General features: G+C 38.5%; 1 protein-coding gene across 4 annotated transcripts in view; it reads left to right on the top strand.

Annotated features, from left to right (window-relative positions):
* The window catches only part of LOC107673130 (zinc transporter ZIP10-like), a 29957-nt gene that overhangs the window by 1617 nt on the left and 13937 nt on the right, over positions 1 to 14403 (top strand). The window contains exon 1 of one of the 4 annotated variants that reach the window (XM_016466612.1): positions 1289 to 1313. The exons of 2 other annotated variants lie outside the window; for them this stretch is intronic. The gene's annotated coding sequence lies outside the window, so the exon portion shown is untranslated. Of the gene's footprint in view, positions 1 to 1288; positions 1314 to 10127; positions 10651 to 14403 lie in introns of those variants that run through there. One more of the 4 variants, XM_016466611.1, reaches the window with a different exon arrangement.

Below are 14403 nucleotides of genomic sequence, written 5' to 3'. Positions count from 1 at the left end.
GGTGACTAGGGTTGGGTACCGAACTCGGTACTTTTAAGGGTACCGACCGAATTGCATCGGTACTACAGAGTACCGATTCACGTTAAATCAATCGGTGCCAAATTTCGGTACCTGATAACGCATCTGAGCGCATACGCTACAGAGAGAGAAAGAGAGACCCTGTGACATGATGTCACCCCTGCAACTCGTTCAAACAAAACACCGGGCAAGCCGAAATGTTCTGAAGTGTGGTTACATTTCTAGGGCCATATGGTTTCTGTGAAAACGTGGACAGGATCGTGGAGTCCATTCATAAAAACGTAATTTACTCTATAGTGTGGAATGCCACAGAATTCGTCAGTTTTGGACAAATAAATCAAAAGTAGCCACTGCCACTTAATTCAAATCGCGATATGAATACCGACCGAATTGTGTCGGTACTACCGAGTACAAATTCACGTTAAATCAATCGGTGCCAAATTTCGGTACCTGAGAACGCATCTGGGCGCATACGCTACAGAGAGAGAAAGAGAGACCCTGTGACATGATGTCACCCCTGCAACTCGTTCAAACAAAACACCGGGCAAGCCGAAATGTTCTGAAGTGTGGTTACATTTCTAGGGCCATATGGTTTCTGTGAAAACGTGGACAGGATCGTGGAGTCCGTTCATAAAAACGTAATTTACTCTATAGTGTGGAATGCCACAGAATTCGTCAATTTTGGACAAATAAATCAAAAGTAGCCACTGCCACTTAATTCGAATCGCGATATGAACTAGTGTCTGTGAATATTAAAATGCAAAAAGACGGTTGAAATATGAATTCTGGATGTTCTGCTTGCCTCTGTATGTATGAATGGCGGAAACACGGTTAATAAGTGCATTACCGCCACCTATCTCTCAAATGGACCTTTGACACTCCTAATTGAGATTGTAGATAGTGTCAATGGTCAATTTGAGAGATAGGTGGCGGTAATGCACTTATAAGTCTGCGATCTGCCGTAAAGCAAGAAGAAGAAGAAGATGCGTCAGGCGCTGGCTGTTGAGAACGTGCTCAGGACAGACAGTTCGGACATTGTGGTGAAAATCAGAGGTAAAAACTATATAAATGCTGTTCAGTTTCTTGCACAGACCGATCGTTTTGTGTGTTTACACATCAATGTATCGTCACGAGCCGCAGGGTTTAATTTGGTTTTGTTTGTGTTTTTTTTTACTCCCAAAGCCGTGATTCCCATCCACTTACATTATAAGATAGACTGCAATGGTTTGTGTTCAAAATCTTCATTTGTGTTCTACTGAAGAAACAAAGTCACCTACATCTTGGATGCCCTGGGGGTAAGCAGATAAACATCAAATTTTGCTGCATCAAAACATCAGATTTTATTGCTTTAAAGGGTTAGTTCACCCAAAAAATAAAATTCTGTCATTAATTACTCACCCTCATGTCGTTCCAAACCCGTAAGACCTCCGTTCATACGTTCAGAAACGTAGCAAGGAGATCGGTAAAATAATCCATGTGACATCAGGGGTTCAACCTTAATATTACGAAGCTACGAGAATAGTTTTTGTGCGTAAAAGAAAAAAAAATAGCGACTTTATTCAATAATTCTTCTCCTTCGGCTCAGAAACGTAGCAAGGTGATCGGTAAAATACTCCACGTGACATCAGTGGTTCAACCGTAATTTTACGAAGCTACGAGAATACTATCTGTGCGCAAAGAAAACAAAAATAACAACTTTATTCAACAATTCGTCTCCTTCGCGTCACCCTAGCGCCATTTTGGAGAGTATCCACTGAACGCAAATACCATGTGGTGCGGCTGACACAGAACAACATACGCTGTTTGTGTTCAGTAGATACTCTCCAAAATGCCGCTAGGGTGATGCGGAGGAGACGAATTGTTGGGTGAACTATCCCTTTAAAGCACGCGGAAATAATGTACTTTTGTGAAGTCTCGTGAGTGTTTAATACAGCTCATTGCTTGAGGTAGATGTTGTGTTTTGTTAGTAAATGTTTCATTATATTACTAGAGTTGCCTCCTCGTTCACTATTACACTACTTCATATATTGCATCTGACACTGGTGTCGCTTAGTTTTGTAACGTGAGCCCACACTTTTGAATATTTCACTCTTGCCGCGATGACTGATTGCACGCAAACATGGATATCTCACGCATGTCAAGCAAACGTCGGCCACATCATTCATTGAAGGGAAATAACAAGCAGCAGCTTCTAATTCGTCGTTAACATTGAAGTATACGAAGATAAACAACGCAAGTATCGATAACAGTATCGTTTTTCCTGAAGCTTATCGGTACTCCGGTATTGACCCAATTACGTACCGGTCCAAAAAAATACCGGTTCTCGGTACCTATTCCTAAAACAATTTTCTTTTATCTTTAAAGGGTAGTAGTTCCCACAAATTCGTTCAAATCGACATTCTTTCTTTTGTGAAACATAGAAGATATTTTGAATGTAAATGATGACAGAACTGATGGTGAACTCGTTGATTTGTTCTGAAAGTTGAATATCTTGCATGTATTCTTTTTCTATGAACAGTCTCAAAACAAAGTCACTTTACAGGCCAGCATTAAAAAAAGAATTGGTCAAATATGGGTTGGCATTTCATCATGTGACTTGCCTAGTCTTAATCAAATGAGATCATGTTTGGTAATAACATAAGTAGTGATCGACCGATATTGATATTTTATAACCGATACCATTCATGGCTGCATATTATTTAATTAACGCAAAGTTACGTCTTTATTGGAACAGGACTTGACGGATTATTTTACGTGACTCCGTGAGTTCGTCTCTATTTCTTCGAGCAAAGCTGCATAAACTGCATATCAGGCATTTATGTAATACATCTAATTTGTGCATTAATGGCTGTTATGTTAAATAAAGTTTACTAACTACAGTAAATCAAGTACCTGTGCACGCCGTTGTTGTTGTCTCCTCTCCCCTCAGACGCCGTGGTGCAATGGCGATCCTGCGCGCAATTCTCAAAACATCCACAAGATGGTGGCGTTTATCAGTGAATCCGATATTACAAAACCGATATCCGATTATTGTAAAATGCTTAAATATCGGGAAAAATATTGGTAAATCGATATATCGGTCGATCTCTAAACATAAGATTGTTCACATGATCCGCTATAGGTGCGTACTGAGTGAGCTGTTAAGCGTACAGTCTTGAACAGAGAGATTAAATGAACATGAGCTCTGTGTGTGAGGTCTCGTTAAGGAAAATACGTTTTATTTACAGTCTTAAGATTTTAGGGGGCCTTAGCAGGTACCTTTAAATGTATGTTTTATAATATGTCATTAAACACTTCAAGTTGATGTGTTTTACGGCACATTGTGTGGTGGTTTAATTATGCAGAAAAAGCCTGTGGTCTATTCCAGGTGACTCTTTAGTTACCATTCCTTTGTTCAAGACCAAAAAAAATCAGGTCAAGTATGTAGGGTTTATATAGCTTTGAGCGTTCAGAGGCCATGTGTATTCAATGTAGAGTCTCTATATTGTAGCACAGGAATAATAATCTCTATATTGTAGTCAGGAATAAGATTGTTTTACAACACGCAACGCACAAAGCCTCAAGTCTCAAATGAACTTCCTTCTTTAATTTTGAAGAAAATTGTTGAAGCATCTTTTTAGTCATACTGGACTTTCATTTTGATAAAGGGACTTTCAGTGATTAGACCAACAATCCAAAAACAGCATGATTCAGAGTAGGGGTGGGCAATATGGCAAAAATATCATATCACAATTTTTTTTAGAAATATCACGATTCACGATTTTATCACGATTTTTTGTCATGTTGGTTATACTATTTTGTCTGAGCATTACAGCCAAACTAGTTTCCCTATTATAAAGACAAAGCCTTTCAATGTATAACAAAATATAAAAAGGAATGGTGGATATTTAGGCCAAAGTGGGTGAAGATAAAAATCTTTGTCATTATTTTATCTTTGTTATTAAAAAATAAGAACAAATATACACATTACAAATATACAAATAAAACAAACAGTGTTTTATTTTCAGGGACAATAGGTGTATTTAGCAGGAGCATTCAAGAAATTGAATGAAGAAATATAAAAATAAAACACTATATAGATTGATTCCTCTTAAAGCAACTGCATTAAAGTTTTTCAGTCAAGAGTATTGAGTGATTTTTCTCTGTGTTTTCGTGTTTTATTAACATTAAAGGAATAGTTCACTCAAAAATATAAATTCTCTCATCTGTCTGTCAATTCTGTCATAGTGTTTTATTTTTATACCATCATTTACTGACTCAAAAGTTGTTTTAAACCTGAATGAGTTTCTTTCTTCTGCTGAACATGAAAGTTATTTTGAAGAACATGGAAAACCAAACAGTTGCTGGTCCACAGCGACTTCCATAGTATTTTTTCCTACTATCAAATTCAATGTGGACCAGCAACTGTTTGGTTTACCCATATTCTTCAAAATATCTTCTTTTGTGTTCAGCACAAGAAATAAATTAATACAGGTTTGAGACAACATGTGAGTGAGTAAATAACGACAGAAATTAAATTTTAGGATGAACTATCCCTTTAATGACAGTCGGCAGCATGTTTAGTACTGTCCCATTAAGACCTGCACACATATACAGGCACGCATCCATTTTCTCTCAACTGTTTACTTTCATTTTAGACATAACCAACTGAGTCTATATGTAAACCATGTGTGTTTTGACAGTATTAGTGCAAAAGATAACTTCATTCAGAAATCAGGCGCTGTTTGATAGGCTTTTTATGCGCTCAGAAAAAGCGCACATCAGAACAGCACGTGAATGAAACGTTTAACTGGCAAGGCTTTAAAGCAAATATGCAAATAATGTACTTTTGTGACTGCGCATAAGTGCAGTGTCCTGTGAGTGTAACTCTACCGCTAAAACTGCGCGTTTCCATTACCCTTCAAATTGCGCAAATTGAAATTGCGAATTGAAAATACGCCTAATAGAAACGCGTCAAAAGTTTTTACGCTCGCATGAAGTGGTTTTTCAGGCAATGCGAAAAAGGAATAATTCGCAAAACTGCAATGGAAACGTTTTTTTCGCATTTACAGGTCCCATGGCGTATGTAAAAAAAAAAAAGGATGGCTTTGGAAAGTGAAAAAAACGGAGAAAGAGAGAAGTAGTGATTTCTGCTTTGGTTAGGATCATATTTTAATGAATTTAAAGAGGATTATTCATAACTAAAAATACAGAAGAAATGTAATTAATATATAATTGATGAACATGTTTTTAATTTCTGAATTAATTTATTTTGAAAAAAACAAAACAATAATAAAGCCTCATTAAAAGAATATTTTGTTATCATGTGAAAGAAAACCTTTCTTCCCAAGATTTTTCTTTTAAAAAATGTTACAAAAACTGCTTAATAATCTTAATATTAAACATTTAATATTAAAGGGATAGTTCACCCAAAAAATGAAAATTCTGTGATCACTTACCTTCATCTAACCAAACAGGTGACGGTAGCCACTGACTTCCATAGTTTTTTTTCATACTATGGAAGTCAATGGCTACCGTCAATTGTTTAGTTACCCACGTTCTTCAAAATATCTTCTTTTGTGTTCAGCACAAGAAATAAATTAATACAGGTTTGAGACAACATGTGAGTGAGTAAATAACGACAGAAATTAAATTTTAGGATGAACTATCCCTTTAATGACAGTCGGCAGCATGTTTAGTACTGTCCCATTAAGACCTGCACACATATACAGGCACGCATCCATTTTCTCTCAACTGTTTACTTTCATTTTAGACATAACCAACTGAGTCTATATGTAAACCATGTGTGTTTTGACAGTATTAGTGCAAAAGATAACTTCATTCAGAAATCAGGCGCTGTTTGATAGGCTTTTTATGCGCTCAGAAAAAGCGCACATCAGAACAGCACGTGAATGAAACGTTTAACTGGCAAGGCTTTAAAGCAAATATGCAAATAATGTACTTTTGTGACTGCGCATAAGTGCAGTGTCCTGTGAGTGTAACTCTACCGCTAAAACTGCGCGTTTCCATTACCCTTCAAATTGCGCAAATTGAAATTGCGAATTGAAAATACGCCTAATAGAAACGCGTCAAAAGTTTTTACGCTCGCATGAAGTGGTTTTTCAGGCAATGCGAAAAAGGAATAATTCGCAAAACTGCAATGGAAACGTTTTTTTCGCATTTACAGGTCCCATGGCGTATGTAAAAATACAATACAATACAATGTTTATTTATATAGCACATTTAAAACAACCGAAGTCGACCAAAGTGCTGCACAGATTATGCAAAACAAAACAAGTCAACAAGTTTATAAACAATAAAACGCAAACTATAAAACACTCACTGTAAAATGGATGAGGTTCACTAAAATACAGGATCATTGCATAGCAAGTCAAAAAATATTAAATGCCAAGGAGAAGAAATAAGTTTTAAGAGTAGACTTAAAAATAGATAAAGTTGAGGCAGTTCTGATATGAATTGGCAGACTATTCCACAACTTAGGGCCAACAACAGAAAAAGCACAATTACCTCTGTTTTTGAGACATGCCCTGGGAACTTGCAATAAACCAGAATCAGTGGATCTGAGTGCTCTTGACTGAGTGTATGGATGTAACAAATCAGATAGGTACTGTGGAGCCTGATTATGGAGAGATTTATAGACAAACAGTAACATTTTAAAATCAATTCTATATTTGACTGGCAACAAATGCAATGAAATCAAAACTGGTGTGATAGACTCATGTTTGCGCTTCCCATAAAGAAGCCGAGCCGCTGCATTCTGAACCAACTACAGACGAGAAACACATGACTCAGAAGCACTGATATACAATGAGTTGCAGTAATCCAATCGAGATGTTACAAAATCTAGTCAATAAAAAGTCATATGATCATTCTTCAGTGTACTATAACCTCCAAGAAACACTTCATACGTGGCCGGTCTCCAGTATAAGGGGCTTTCCTACCATTAATGCTTAGACAATTTACACTGCACACGTCTACGGTGCAGTGTGGCTCTGATATGGCCACTGAAGCTAATTGCGGCCACTCTAGTCAATGCTTGTGTTTATTCCAGCCTGGCCAAGCATGTTTCTGAAGCGGCTCTCTGTGCTGCTTCATTGCCATAACTTATCACGAGAGGAAAAAATTACGTTTTAGTCGCATAACATTGGTTAATGGAAATGCCGTCATTTCGCAATACTTTTTTATCGACATTTATAAAATATCACCAGAGTTTTGTGCAAATCTGTAATGGAAATGCACCTACTGAATGTATGTCGCGTTGTACAGTATATTGAGATGGAGACGCCAGAACTGCAGCTGACAGAATGTGCGCTGTAGCATGATACTACGATATTTCTTCAAAAGCAGATCGTGGAGTCATTTTTATCGTCCACGATCAAAAATCGTCTTATCGCACACCCCTAATTTAGAGTTTGCTTATATCTTAAGTCTTAAACATCTGCATTATTGGATATGCATGCATATTCATCTTGAAACCGCTGTAGCATGATACTACGATATTTCTTCAAAAGCAGATCGTGGAGTCATTTTTATCGTCCACGATCAAAAATCGTCTTATCGCACACCCCTAATTTAGAGTTTGCTTATATCTTAAGTCTTAAACATCTGCATTATTGGCATGCATATTCAACTTGAAACACCCACTAGTGTTGGGCGATATGCTCAATTTTCATATCGTCCTATCGTCAGCCTGTGAGATCGCGATACATTATATTATTGTGCTAATTTATTTAATTATTTATTTACGTAGTTTCATTGCCGGAAAGTGAACCAACTCCAGTGTAAGTCTAAAAGCAGCTTAATGTTTTTAATATGACTGAATTTGTATTTAACATGAAAAAAATTATTATAAATATTGTAAGTTGCTAATTATAATGCTTACATTTTCTCAGTTATTCAAAAAGCAGCTACAGAAAACGAGCAAAGAACATTACATTACCAAAGAACATCAACACAAGCTCAGTCTAGCACGAGTATATGCACTTTAAAAATACTCCCATTAAAATCAGTGAATCTGCACTGTATGATGAATAAATCTCTTATAATTACATACATCGCACGTACTTCTGCACTTTGTTGTTTATGATGAGAGAATTCGCGAGTCAGAATTCAGTCAGCGCGCGCTGAACAACGGAACTCTGTTGTTTCAGTGATGACTCATCTGAACTCCTCTGATTGGCCAATGCATTCATAAGCTCAGCATAATTGTGTGTGATTGGTTATAACGCGCAATACTGTAAAACGCAGAAAAAGAAATACAATGCAACAAATAAGCCCTAATATTAATTAGAGAGTATTATTAGCCTGATAATAATAATAATAATAATAATAGGCTAATCGTCTTGCTATTGTCAAAGGCATAAGCCACAGGCGATATCTCTGACTATCGTCAATACACAATACTATCATCTATCGGCACAACCCTACCACCCACTTAACAGTACATGTTGCTTAACTCCCCCAACTGATGTAACATCCTGTTCTTAATGCATAAGCTATTCTTAAGCGTAGCTGCAGGAGTTTTAGTGTGATGATTTGTAACATTGGTTGGGTCAGCAGGAGGGACTCTGAATGCTTCAGGGATTCTTATTGCAATCGAGAGATGAACAATATATTGGCAGCTATATCAGTATTGGCAGACACATTTAAGATGATAAATTGCATAATTTCTAGATGTCCTACCTATTGTTAAAGACAGTAAAATGTTTACTAAAGGTTTTCCATCCATGGCACACATGCATTTTGTTTATTTATTTATTTTTGTAATAACTGTGAAGGTTATATTTCCCATTTTTACGAAAGAGTTGGCAATTGGCACATAGAATTTCTTCATTCCAGTGGTTCATAGTAGGCATAAGTTATTTTATTTTAATGTACACAATTTTTTTGGTGCCAGATGAAGCATATTAAGAATTATCATAGCAGTCAAAGTTTCTGTATCGGTACATTCTTATGATTAAGGATCCTACTCTCAGCAGTTCCTCGCCAACGAGTCTCCCTGTAGTACCCCCCCCCCATTGTGAAAATTGACCTGACATGCGTTAAAAATCCCTCTGATTAGTATCTGGCCTTCTCTTTGATAATCACCTCTCTCCTTTTCAGATGGACTGGGTAATAGCCCTCTGGTGTCTGATGGACTTCACAGACTGAAGTCTCACAGGGGAAAAACTACAGCTATCAAAGTATTCTCATTGTCCATGAAAATGCTGGACCATTACTTATGGTGCTGGCTTCTTCCTACTGAAATTTAGGCTCTGCTGCTGACCTTTGAAGTAGGGCTGCACGATTAATCGCATGTGATATTTAACGCGCATGTCGGTTCTGTAATTAGCGTGCTTTCACATGGAGCAGCATTAACTACACAGAGCCGTTGTTCACTGACGAGCTGCGCTAAACCACGTTCATATTCGCGCGATTTTTTGCGATGCTCATCAGTGAACAACGGCTCTGTGTAGTTAATGCTGCTCAGTGTGAAAGCACGCAGGTGATGGAGATTTACCGCTGATTACAGAACCGGCTTTCTGACAAGATGCGCGTTAAATATCGCATGCGATTAATCGTACAGCCCTACTTTGAAGCCAATTTACAGAAGCTGTTGAGCTGAATCACACGCAGTTGGCTGTAGTTTGGCTCTGTTAACCGAAAGCCTAGAGAACAAATTGCATGTATTTAGGCCATTTGAATATGAAGTTCGGCTATGTGAAAAAAAAGAAAACAGTTTCATGGTCGATTCTTTGTTGGAATATTTGGTTCACGTAACCAGAAAGAGCTCATAAGTGATGAGTTTTCCTTGAACATATGGACATCTCAGGATCCCTAATACTGTAAAACCACTGTTTACTGTAATTTTTATTTTATTTTATTTGATGGCTACTTCAGGCCTGATTAGCTCAAATCTCTCCCTCCACCCACTCCTACACACCCACCTACCAACACTTACAAACACACATGTCCATCAGTGAACAACGGCTCTGTGTAGTTAATGCTGCTCAGTGTGAAAGCACGCAGGTGATGGAGATTTACCGCTGATTACAGAACCGGCTTTCTGACAAGATGCGCGTTAAATATCGCATGCGATTAATCGTACAGCCCTACTTTGAAGCCAATTTACAGAAGCTGTTGAGCTGAATCACACGCAGTTGGCTGTAGTTTGGCTCTGTTAACCGAAAGCCTAGAGAACAAATTGCATGTATTTAGGCCATTTGAATATGAAGTTCGGCTGTGTAAAAAAAAAGAAAAAAAAGAAAACAGTTTCATGGTCGATTCTTTGTTGGAATATTTGGTTCACGTAACCAGAAAGAGCTCATAAGTGATGAGTTTTCCTTGAACATATGGACATCTCAGGATCCCTAATACTGTAAAACCACTGTTTACTGTAATTTTTATTTTATTTTATTTGATGGCTACTTCAGGCCTGATTAGCTCAAATCTCTCCCTCCACCCACTCCTACACACCCACCTACCAACACTTACAAACACACATGTCCAGTACACCCTCCCCTCTGCACTAAATCACCACACTTGAAGAGATCAAAACATCAGACCTTGTTCCATATTGCTGTAGAAGAGCGTTCCTTGCCCGAGTTGACAGCATATGACCTGTTCCTCCACCTCCTGTTGAGACAGAAAGAGGTAAGACGCTTTTGAATCGAAACAATAGATCCCTAATGGAGCTATTCACACTAGGCGCGAAAAAGCGAAAAAAGTCATGTTGGTTTTACTATTTTGCAAGTTGTCTGAGCATTAAGGGCTTTTCACACTGAAAGCGAAAATTCGGCACGATGACGCTTTTGAATCGAAACAACAGATCCCTATGGGGCTATTCACACCAGGCGCGATCATTCGCGGTGCGAAAAATCAAGGATTTTTTTTTCGTCCTGTGTGTCGATTTTTTCCCCGTCGCTCCACGATGAAACGGGCCGTCCAATCAGATTTGAGCTTAGATCACGTGCCCGGAGCAGCTGCTGTTACACAAAAGGGTGAGAATGGTGGCGCTGTTTCGCCCACTGTAAACAAACACCAAAGAAGAGTATCCCGGTAGAGAGAAGAAAGTGGATGCTGAGTTCTTGTTATTGTTGGTATTTGAGAAACAGATTTATTCTCACGTTCTTTAAACAGAATAACATTTCTATTAATTCTCCACTAAATTATGTGATCTGGAGAGCACAGTCCATTTTATTCCACATGCGCGCGAGAGCGTGTTCACTCGAGATCTGTCAATCATCTCTTGCCCTTCCGTATATATAGTTTGTGTTTCTAATGAAGAACCAAAAGTTATTTATCTTAATTTAATGCTGTATATTGAGCAGCGAACAATGCAAAAGCCATATACAAGATACATGGGCTACATGAGGCATTGTTGGTCTGTGCCACCTAGCGTGCAGGCGTGAATTAGCAGAAGGCGATAAATCGTTTCGCGCTCTGTGTGAAAGCAACGTTCGTCGCGATTCGCCTCACTTTTTCGCATCGCGCTCAGTAGTGTTGTCAAACGACCCGGTATTTCGGTACCAAGCTTGGTACCGAGAACCGTGGATTTTCACTGGTATCGGTACTGAATACTGACATTTTGGTACCGTGACAACACTAGCGCTCAGTGTGAAATGGCCTTCAGTCCCATTTAACCAGTGCTGGACTATCTTATTTGGACTAGATTCTTCTTGAAAGACCTTTTAGATGTCTTTGTTTGGAAGTCTACAACCACTGGACTGAGATCCTGGTCCTGGTGCAGTGATATATCTTTCCAGAATGCCTTGTGTTGGTAAACGTGTAGTTCCCATTTGCTGTGTGGCATCTGCTCATCTCTTAAGCCTTAAGGCTTCTCCTGAAATACAAATCTTTTTTTTTTTCTGTGTTGCATGTGAAAATGACTGATTGAATGCATAGATGTATCAAGGACAGATTATATATCTAGAGTTATTGGTTGAAGAGATGTGCTCCCATATTTATTGCTTGGCTAAGCCGCAGATCATAGAATTGTTCTTCAGCCTGCTAAAATTCACTTTGACCACTAAATTAGTTGGCACAGGCATGAATCAGAGGGGATTATTAGCCAGATCGCCACAAAGTTGTTTGCTGTTGTAAAAGCTGCTTTATTTGATCCAGACAAGTCCCACTGTAACCCTGTTTAGCCCAGCATCTGCCTTGCAGTAAGCTAAATTGTAAACAGGAATTTACCGGAGGTGGACTCACGCGTGACTTGTGAGAGATGTTCAGTCTAGGCACTGCAGAAGCCTTGTGAGAGTCATATGAGGCATCTTAAGGGCTCTCTCTCTCTTCCTCCGTTGCTCAGAGGCTCAGGTTAATGTATAATAACAGTTCATGGGAAAGCTCGTCAGCTCTTTCCAGGAATGGATTCTGTGGAGGGTGATACTGGGTACAACTTGCTATTATAAATGTAGTAAAATATAGCTTGTCAGTTTCTAATTTCTTTTAAGTTTTGTTGAAACTGGTTACATAATTAATTCAGCATGTAGCAGCCTGTCACTTGGAGTTCACCCAGGATATTTTTTTTTCTTTGGCCATGTCATGGTTTGGTGTTTTCTAGAGACCTGGAGTTAGGGGTGTGTGATATATATCATCTGCAATAATATCGTAATTGTTGTTTTAACGATGTGCAATTTGACATTATCAAGTATTTTGCAAAAACCAAACAAAACACACCTACAGTGTGCATGCATACATTGTTACGGAGCCGACGAGACGAGAGGCATGTGGAACCATATGCAAAGTTTTGTTCTTAAACATGGTCAAAACAGGCAAGGGTCAGACAATGGCACACAGGTGTATCGAGGGCAAGACAAGGGTAATCCAAAGCGGGCGTGGTCGATCGGCGGCTAACAGTATCCAAAGCGCTAAACAATACTCGGCAGTGAATGGTTGTTTGAGACTGATTCTTATAGTGGGTGTAATGGGTAGCAGCTGTGTGTGATAAGTTTCAGGTGAGCTTGTGATTAGTGCAATGGAGTATGGGAAATGTAGTCCAGGGTGATGTGTAACAGTCTGTGTGGTGTGAGAGTCAATATCATTGGAGGGTAACCTCTGGTGGCAAGTGGATGGAAGTTCATGGACCGGATTCGTGACACATTACGTGATGAAGTCTAGACTACTGCGCATTTAGAGTGTGTTCTTTCACTGCATATAGTTAATATCACACAAAGAGTGCCGTTTTTTTCTCCAAAAAATACCATGATTACAAATCTAATATTGATTTTTTTTTACTACCGTTCAAAAAAACAAGAAGTTAATTAAGAGACTTACGTTTTAGACACTATATTTCCTGTTTTTGCGACATTTTTCGACAACAGAAATAATTCCAAACTCAGCCACAACGCTGTTTTGCGTCTGAGCAACATGACGGTGTTTAGTTCCTGAATGAATCAACCGTTTAAATGATTCGGTTCAATCGCAATGACTCACTTATTAACAATGACTTGCTGCCACCTGCTGGCGGTTTAATTTTTTTTTATTTAAATACTTTCAAATAACAGTATTCAACGTTTTGTTTAATATATTAAAACATTATTTATGCATTTGTAATTGCAGGTTAAATGCATTCATGTTCTGCACTAAACAGTAGTGTGAAAATACATCTAAATGCCACAGATGCAGCTTCTGTGTTTGCTCTGCATTGCAAAGATGGATTTTATTCATACTGATTTCTCTGATTTCTCATTTGCTTGGTAACAGCCCAACTGTCTTATTCTAATTCTAAGAATTTGATTCAAAAGATAATGCACATTTTTAGAAAAATGGCTTTATAAGGTAAAAATGCCCATAAAAGGCAAAAATCTATTTAAACTTGTTGGAAAAGATTAATTTCTATCAGTGTATTAATTTCTATCAGTGTGAACTGACCACCACACAGAATATGAAGAATATCAAAAACCTTGAGTCAGCTGTCCACGGCAGTCCTTAAAGTGCCCCTATTATGGGTAATGAAAGGTTCATATTTTGGTTTTGGGAGTCCCCAACAACAGGTTGACATGCATGCAAGGTCAAAAAACACTTTCATTGTCTTATGTTTAATTTTACCTTACTTGCTCACCAACTCCCAAACGATTCGCTCAACCAGGGTGCAAACTACGGGGGAGCTAAGGGGAGCTCGGCTCCCCTTAATTTTTGTTGATAACAACATGACTAAATGTCTTTTTTTTTTAGAAGAATAATATTTTTTCACGATTATGCGATATGAGATCGTTCCGTAACTCCCCAACCGGAATTCACCGGACAATGGCACCTTTTTAGTTACACCCAGCGTCACTACCCCCTCCTACCCTGCGAATTTCGTGCCCAGGGATGCTCCCTTTGCGTAGAACAAAGCCATAGAGTAAAATCTTTCCCCTGCGGTGTGCTGGGACGGCTCGCGGGAGAGCTCGTGGGTGATTC

The sequence above is a fragment of the Sinocyclocheilus anshuiensis genome, unplaced genomic scaffold (genome assembly GCF_001515605.1).
Source record: "Sinocyclocheilus anshuiensis isolate Anshui unplaced genomic scaffold, SAMN03320099.WGS_v1.1 scaffold496, whole genome shotgun sequence".
In the NCBI taxonomy this organism is placed as follows: Eukaryota; Metazoa; Chordata; class Actinopteri; order Cypriniformes; family Cyprinidae; genus Sinocyclocheilus; species Sinocyclocheilus anshuiensis.
This window is presented reverse-complemented; position numbering and strand designations above follow the sequence as displayed.